The sequence below is a fragment of the Trachypithecus francoisi genome, unplaced genomic scaffold, assembly GCF_009764315.1.
Source record: "Trachypithecus francoisi isolate TF-2019V2 unplaced genomic scaffold, Tfra_2.0 Lachesis_group6, whole genome shotgun sequence".
In the NCBI taxonomy this organism is placed as follows: domain Eukaryota; kingdom Metazoa; phylum Chordata; class Mammalia; order Primates; family Cercopithecidae; genus Trachypithecus; species Trachypithecus francoisi.
Genome location: NW_022681471.1, coordinates 20,033,155 through 20,042,727, shown reverse-complemented (window position 1 = coordinate 20,042,727; position 9,573 = coordinate 20,033,155).

Here is a 9,573-nt window from a genome sequence, read left to right as displayed (position 1 = left end):
CAATCCTCTGGTCTCCGCCTCCTAAAGTGCTGGGATTACAGGCATAAACCACCACACCCTACTTGTTAAGTGTTTTTACCTCTCTCAACAAAATAATAATAACAATGGCAGAAGGAAACTGGGAGGTGATTGATGTGTTTATGGCCTTGAGTTTGGCTCTTGTGTAAGGATATACATATAAAAAAATGAAATAGAATTGAGAATCCAGAAATAAACCTTACACATATTGTCAGTTGATTTCAACAAGAGTGCCAAGACAAGGCAATGGGCAAAGAAAATGATGAAATTGGACCCCTGCCTCATACTATACACAAAAATTAACTCAAAATGTATCATATACATAAATATAATAAGACTTGAGACTATAAAATTATTAGAAGAAAACTTAAAGGTAAATTTTCATGAGTTTGGTGTTAACCAGTGGTTCCTTGACTATGAAACCACAGTACAAGTGACAAAAGAAAGCATAAATTGAACTTCATTAGACCAGTGCTACCTTGATCCAAAACTAGATGAAGACACATCAAAAAAGGAAAACTATAGGCCGATATCACTGATTAATAGTGACACAAAAATCTTCAACAAAATACTAGCAAGCTGAGTTTGACAATGCACTAGAAAAAAGTGGGATTTATCCCTGTGAAGGCTATAATCAAGGAACTAAACCAAGGAAGTAAACAGACAGCCCACAAGATGGGATAAAATATTTGAAAATTATATATTTGATAAAAGACTTGTATTCAATATTTATAAAGAACACACAGCTCAATAGCAAAGAGACACACAGACATAATATAAAAATGAACAAATGCTCTAAATTGACATTCTTCTAAAGAAGATGCACAAATGGCCGTTAAACACATGAAAAGATACTCAATATCATGAATCATTAAGGAAATAGAAGTCAAAAGCACAATAAGATACCACTTCACACTCACCAGAATGGCTATAACAAAAAAAAAAACAGAAAATAATGAACAATGGCAAGAATATGAAGAAGGTGAATTCTTCGTACGTTGCTGGTGGGATGGGAAAATGGTGCAGCTACTTTGGAAAGCAGACTGACATTTCTCCAAAATATTAATCGGGAAGTTTGTTTGACCCAGAAATCCCTCTCCTAGGTGTTTACTCAAGAGAAATCAAACATATATCTGCACAAAAATGTTCATAGTAGCACTGCTCATAACAGCCAAAAGTGGAAACAGTCCAAATGCTAATCAGCTAATGAAGAGGCTAGTAAAATGTGATATATCCATAAAATAAAATATGCAATGCCAATAAACAACGAATGTAGTACTCATACAACTATAACATGGATGAAATTTGAAAACATGTTCAGTAAAAGAATCCAGTCACAAAAGGTCACATATTTTAAGATTCCCTTTATAGGAAATATCCACAATAGGCAAATTTATAGAGATGAAACATAGATTAGTGTTACCTAAGGCTGAGGATAAGAAGGAATAGGAATGACTGCTAAGTTGTATGACTTTTCTTTTAAGAGGGAGGTAAATGTTCTACAAATTGGGTAGTGATGATGGTTATACAACTCTATCAATTTTCTAAACCATCAGATTGTATAGTTCAAATGGATAAATTTTGTGGTATATAAATCATACCTCAATAAAGCTGTTTTTAAAAATGGAAAAAGGAAAGCTAAAATGGCTGCATTAGTATCAGACAATGTTAATGTTAAGACTAGTAATATTACCAGGGATAAAAAGGGCCATTGTATACTTACGAAGGGGTCAATTCACTAATGAAACAACAATTCTAAATGTGTGTGTACCTAACATCGGAGCTTCAAAACAGATGAAGTGAATACAAATCTTAAAACAAAATAAACAAATTCACATTTATAGTTGGAGATTTCAATACTCTTTCTACAAGCACAGAGAAATAAATATGTACAGTATATAGATTACTTGAATTATACTATTAAACACTTGTCTTAATATATATAGATAATACAGCACCCAACAAGAGCGAAACACAGTTTCAAGTACACATGCAACACTTGCCAAGATATACTACCATATTTCTGACTTGTAAAACAAACTTCAACAAATTTGAAGGATTTGAATCAGACAAAGTATGTTCTATAACCACACAGAATTAAATTAGAAATAACAGAAAGATACCCAGAAATTTTCTAAACAGTATAAAATTAATAAATATTTCTGATTTTCCTTTTGAACAGGAAGGAGTAACAGGGAACACATTTACCATCCCACTTGACATGGCTAAAAACAATCAATGTATATTAAATAATGATTCTCAAGACATTGAATGCCATGCAACAAAGGATAGTGATCCCTGAAAGACAGAAAACGAATGAGATGAGCCAACAATTGTTCCAGCTTGCTGCCTGAAAGAGGTACCAACGTGCAGTGCAGAGGATAGAAACCCAGGTTTTGCCCAGAATCCAGGCATTCTCTCTGAGTTGAGGAGATAGACCTAGAAGTCCTAGGAGTCCCAGAAAGCTAAAGTTCACAGGGCAGAGCAATTGAGAGAAGAGAGTCATACAGATAAAGAAATGAGGAGATCTGCAGAGTGTCCTTATTCATTGCTTAGATCAGGGCTGATGGATTTGTGTATGTAAGAACCCAAAGGGATTATAGAAATAGTACCTCACATTCACATAAGGCAGAAAATAATTTCTGTACCTACCGCCAGAGTGAAAGACCTCATAATTAATGGGACATAGAGACGAATACTCAGAAGGGTCTTGTCTGAGTAGTAAAGAAAATGAACCCTAGACTAAATGCTGTTCTGGTCTACCTTGAAGTTTAAAAGGAAAACATGTAAGTACCAGTCTTTTTTCAAGTAACTTAGCTGCATCCTAGAACAAAGCTCAAGAATAGTTATAGAAATACAAAATATACAACACCTACAAGTCAAAATTCACATCTGACATCCAACCAAAAAATTACAAGATGAACAATGCAGCAGGCAAACACTACCCATAATAAGGAGAAAGCTCAGCTAATCAGAACAGACACAAAGCTGGCACAGATGATAAAATTAGTAGATAAGAACATTAAAATAGTCAATTTGCCTGTATCTCGTGTTCAAGAAGATAGAGGAAATACTGAATAAACACGTTAGCTGTAGAAATGGAATATACAAAAAAGACACAAGTCTAACTTGTAGAGATGTAAACCACATTGTCTGAGGTGAAAAGTACAGTCACTGGGAATAACAACATAATAGACATTCAAAATAAAAGATAAACAAAGATAAAGATATAGAAATCAAAACTCTCCAAATGAAATACAGGGAGAAAAGAGATGGAAGTAAAATGAGGAACATCACTAAGTTGTGGGATAATTTAAAGTAGCCTAATATACATGTTATTGGAGCCTCTGAAGAGGAGAGAGAGACAGAAAACTAAATATTTGAAGAAATAATAGTATAAAACTTTTCAGAATTGGTGAAGACTATAAAGCCACAGATCCAGTAACTTTAGCATGTCCAAGCACAACAAAGATGAAAAAAAATACACTAAAGCACATCATAATAAAATTAACCACAGTAATTCATGAAAAGAAACTCTTAAAATAAGCCTAGAGGAAAGACACATCATGTAGAGGAAGACAGGTAAGGATGATAGATAATTTCTTTTCAGAAACCATGAAAGCTATAAGACAGTAAAACAATATGTTTAAAGTACTGCAAGAAGGACAAAGTAAATCCACAATTCCATATCCAGCCAAAATGTGTTTTTAAAAAAGGGATAAAATAACATTTTAGGATACAAAAAAGCTGAAAGAATTAATCACTAATTACATATTGCACTAAGCAAATTGTACAGGAAACCCTTCAGGTGTGTATCTATAAATATGGATATGCCCAAAAGAAGGAAAACCACTGGGGTTTTACCATATTAAAAGTAAAATACATGACATTTACAAAAAATTGGGAGGGAGGAAATGGCATTTTTAGGATTCTTATGTGGCAGAGAAAATATGAATATGGTTCCCAGGATCTCTACTTCCTGTTTTTATGTACTGTGTAATTCACTCTCCTTGAGTTTAGGTGGGACATGTGACTTGCTTCTAGCTGATAGAATACGACAAGAGTAATGGGATATTACTCCGTTAGTGAGGTCATGTTATATGGCAAAGATGATGAGCTGCCACTCCTATCATTACATTGCGTTATAAAAGTCTTACCAGACTGGCAAGAGAGATTGTCTGCTAGCCTTAAAGAAACAGACGAACATGTTATGAACTGCCTATAGAGATAGTCACATGGTAAAAAGCTGAAGGTGGCCTCTAGGACCTTGAGGACACCTCCAGCTAAGGTAAGAAACAAAGGCCTTTAGTCAACAAGTTTAATGATTTCGGAAGCTGATTCTTTTCTAGTTGATTCTCTAGATGAAAATATACTCAATCAAAACCTTGATTGCGGCCGGGCGCGGTGGCTCAAGCCTGTAATCCCAGCACTTTGGGAGGCCGAGACGGGCGGATCACGAGGTCAGGAGATCGAGACCATCCTGGCGAACACTGTGAAACCCCGTCTCTACTAAAAAATACAAAAAACTAGCCGGGCAAGGTGGCGGGCGTCTGTAGTCCCAGCTACTCGGGAGGCTGAGGCAGGAGAATGGCGTGAACGCGGGAGGCGGAGCTTGCAGTGAGCTGAGATCCGGCCACTGCACTCCAGCCCCGGCGACAGAGCAAGACTCCGTCTCAAAAAAAAAAAAAAAAAAAAAAAAAACCTTGATTGCAGCCTATGAGACCCAGAGCAGAATATCTCATTAAGCCATGCCTAGATTCCTGACCCACAGAAACTGTGAGATAATAAATGTGTGTTGTTGTGTGGTTGCACTGAAGGTTGCAGCTAGTGCCCCAAGACAAAAAAATAAGAAGTGAGTCTTTATTCCAGACTCCGAAGAAATAAGGAAGACTTTATTCACAGATACCATAATCATCAATGTAGAAAAGCCAACCAATTTTACAAAACAAAACTATGACTGATAATATACAAATTCAACTTACAAAATTTAATTTTATTTCTATATACTAATAATGAATAATGAGAAGTTAACATTTTTTAAAATACCATTTACAAAATCATCAGAAATGTGAAATACAAATAATTCTGACAGCAGAGCTGCAAGATTACTGAAAACTATAATATGTTGCTGACAGATAATAAAAAATACCTAAATAAGTGGAGATTTAGTGGGTCAAAAGAATCTCAGAATTGATCTACAGATTCAATGCAGTACCAATCGAAATCCTATGAGACTCCTTTGCATAAACTGATAAACCGATTCTAAAATTCCTATTTAAATGCAGAGGACCAAGAGTATTCTAAACAACTTGGATAAAGGAGAGTAAACTTGGTGGCTAAGACTATTCAATTTAAAGATTTGTTTATAGTCATAAGGATAGTATAGTACTGACATAAAAATAAACAAATAGATCCTTCAAACAGACAGAATGTAGAAATACAGAAAAAAATGAATTATTAACTGATTTTTGATAAAGGTGTAAAGGCAATTCAGTGAAGAAATGGTAGTCTTTTCAATAAATGGTGCTAGAAAATGTGAATATCTATATGGAAGAAAAAGATAAACTTCAATCCATACTTATACTATACACAAAATCAACTCAAGGCTAGTGGTGGCTCATGTCTGTGATTGCCGCACTTTGGGAGGCTGAGGTGGGTGTATTACTTGAGCTGAGGAGTTCAAGATCAGGCTGGGCAACATAGCTAAACTCCATCTCTACAAGAAATACAAAAATTAGCTGGGCGTGTTGGCACACCTGTAGTCCTAGCTACTTGGGAGACTGAGGTGGTGGGATCATTTGAGCACAGGAGATCCATCCTGTAGTGAGCCATGATCACACCACTGCACTCCAGTTTGGGCAACAGAGTGAGACCTTGTCTCCAAAATATAAAAATAAAAATAAAATTTAAAAATCAACACAAAATAAATCATAGACAGAAATAAGCAAACTAAAAATATATTTTCACATTGTTTCTTCATATGACATATTAATTACATTGATTGGCATTACTAGTCATTAGGGAAATGCAAACCAAAACCACAACAAGATGCCATTCAGACTCACTGGGAGGGCTACAATAAAAAAGTCATATAACAAATATTATTGGCAAGGATATGAAGAAATTGGAAATATCAGACATTTCTGGTAGGAATGCAAAATGATGCAGTCACATTTTTTACAAAGTGTTTGGCAGTTTCTCTAATGTTTAAACTTACGGTTACCATATGACAAGCAATTCCACTCCTAGATACATACTTAAGAGAAATGAAAACATACCTCCACACCAAAACTTGTGTATGAATATTTATAACAGCAATATTTAAAATAGGAAAAACTGGAAACAATCCAATTGGTCCTCAACTAATGACTGAATAAATTAAATGATAAAAAATTTCTAGGAAGCAAGAATACAGGACCAGGAATAGAGTGACACAAGTGAGGAGCCGAGGGTGCAAAATATAAGGACATCCTCACTCTCAGGGACTTGCACAACCCTCAGTGTGAGTTCCTCCTTAAATTTTGTGCCTTAGGCTCGTCATCTCCTCCCTCTAATGTCGACCTGAGAAAGACATCTTGTGATCTTGGATTAGGCAAAGATTTTTTAGAAATGACACCAAAAGCAAGATTCATAAAATTTTTTTAATGATAAACTAGACTTCATTAAAATTTTAAAGGTTCTGCTCTCTAAAGGGCACAATTGAGAGAATGAAAGTCAAGTCACAAACTAAAAAAATATATATATATAATCCAGATTGTACAAAGAACTGTCAACATCCAATCAAAAATCTTAGTTAAAAATGGACAAAAGATTTGACCAGATACATGACCAAAGAAAGAGGAAAAATACAAAAAAAAAAAAAAATGCTCTACATCATTATTTACTAGGTGCATGCAAATTAAACATGGTATAGCTATACAATTAATTGTTATTCAGCATTAAAAAGGAATAAAGTTCCTATACATACTATTAATATATATATATAACATAGATGAAACTTAAAAACATTATGCTACATGAAAGAAGCTGGTCACAAAAGATCACATATTGCATGATTCCAATTATGTAAAATATCCAGAAGAGGCAAATCTATTGAGATAGGAACTCCTTTGGTTGCCTAGGATTTGGGTGATGGGGAGCATAGAGAGTAACTGCTAACCGCTTCATGGTTTCTTTTTAAGGTGATGAAAATATTTTTATTTAAATTCTGGCAATGGTTGCATGTCTCTGAAAATATACTAAAAGCATTAAATTGTACACTCTAGATGGTAAAATGTATATGAAAATTATATCTCAACAATTATTTCAAATAATCATGAGATTTCTGCTTAGGAAAAGCACATAAATCTTTATTTCCAAACTCCTACACACTAAGTACAACTATAAACTCTGGAAGTAACTCAAAAGACAACCAAAGAAAAACTCTGAAAAGTGGAAGAGGAAGGTGTCTTGGTTTGGGACCATAGAACTAGGAAAACAAAATAGTGGCCAGTCATATTATGACCTCTTATCAACAGAAAATGGTGACCCAGGCCTGTCATTTCCTCACCACCAGCGTAGCAATGGAAGGTGGTCAAAAAGCTCATTTTTCCTCAGGATCATATAGAAGTGCTACCTACAACAGATGAGCCAGATGACACTGAAAATCAATAAGAGAAAAATATCAAAACACTTGGAAAGTAAACGAAACTAAACCAACCGTGAGTCAATGAGAATGTCTCAAAAGAAATTAAAAATGTATCAAACTGAATGAAAATAAATATTCACCATATAAACACTAGTGGTACACTGTTAAAGCAATGTTAAAATGAAAATAGATAGCATTAAATGCTTACATTAGAAAAGAGTAAATCAATAATCTAAGTTCCTGCCTAAAGGAAGTAGAAAGAGAGGAGAATAACCAGACACAAGCAGAAAGGAGGAAATAATAAAGATATTAGTATAAATAAAATTAAAAATAGGAATATAATAGAAAACAAAAATGAAAGAAACAGCTAGTTCTTTGAAAAGAGCAATAAAATTGAAAAATCTACCACAAGATTGACACCCAAAAAAAGAGAAAAGATACATATTACTAATATGAGGAATGAAACAGACTGTAACTATAGACCCTGCAAACATTCAAAGGATGGTAAGATAATACTAAGAACAAATTTAATTTCATAAATTTTGCAACCTAAAAGAAATGTACCTAATCTTTGAAAACCCAAAATAAAATAATCCGAATAGTTTTATAATACTTAAAGAAATTAAATTCTTTAATTCATAATTTTTCATAATTTCTAAAGTTCCCAAAAAAGAAATCTCTACTCCCAGATGGTTTCACTGGAGAATTCTACCCAATGTTTAAAGAAGAACTAGCACCAACTCTATGCAATCTTTTCCAGAAAACAGATGAGAATTACCAATTTCACTGCATTTTATGAGGCCAGTATTATCTTGATACCAAAACCATATAAAAAAAAATACAAAAACAGAAAGTTACAGATCAATTACGGATCATTAATCTAGGCACAAGAATTCTTAAAAAAATTAGCATACTGAATTCATCAATGTAAAAATAAACAACTTAAATACCATGACCAAGTAGAATTTATTCCAGATATGTAAGCTGGTTCCATATTCATAAATCAACCATTGTAATCCATAATATCTACAGGCTAAATGAAAAATCATATGATCATATCAACAGAAAAAATATTTGACAAAATCCAACATTAATTCATGATAAAAAGCAAAAACCTCTTAGCAAGATAGGAATAGAGAGGCACAATCTCAACTTAATAAAAAGCATCTATTATACAAAAGACTTACACCTAACATCATAATTAATGGTGAAACACTGAACGCTTTTTCCTCAAAGATGAAGAAAAATGCAAGGATGTCCTCTCTCACCACTATTATTCAACATGATATTGGAAAGTTTAGTCATTGCATTTAGATAAGGAAAAGGAACAAAAGGCATATAGATTGGAAACAAAGATATAAAACTGCCATTATTTTCAATGACATGGTTGTCTGCATAGAAAAATTCCAAGTAACCTATTAAAAAACAATCTCTTGGCCGGGCGCAGTGGCTCACACCTGTAATCCGAGCACTTTGGGAGGCCGAGGTGGGTGGATCACAAGGTCAAGAGATCGAGACCATCATGGCTAACACGTGAAACCCCGTCTCTACTAAAAAATACAAAAAATTAACCAGACGTGGTGACAGGCACCTGTAGTCCCAGCTGCTCAGGAGGCTGAGGCCACTGCACTCCAGCTTGGGCGACAGAGTGAGACTCCGTTTCAAAAACAAAAAAAAAAACAAAACAAAACAAAAAAGCACTCTCTTAAAACTAGTAAGTAAGCTCATTAAGGTCACATAAGACAAGACCAACACACAAAAATCAATCCCTTTTCTATATATTAACAATGAACACGTAGAAACTGACATTAGAAATGCAATATTAGACATGTCTGGTTCCAGCTCCAACGTATAAACAGGTTGGAAGTTGTCACTTCTGTCCTACAACAAGAAAAAGCTGGACAAACTAAAAATCGACAACTTTTCTT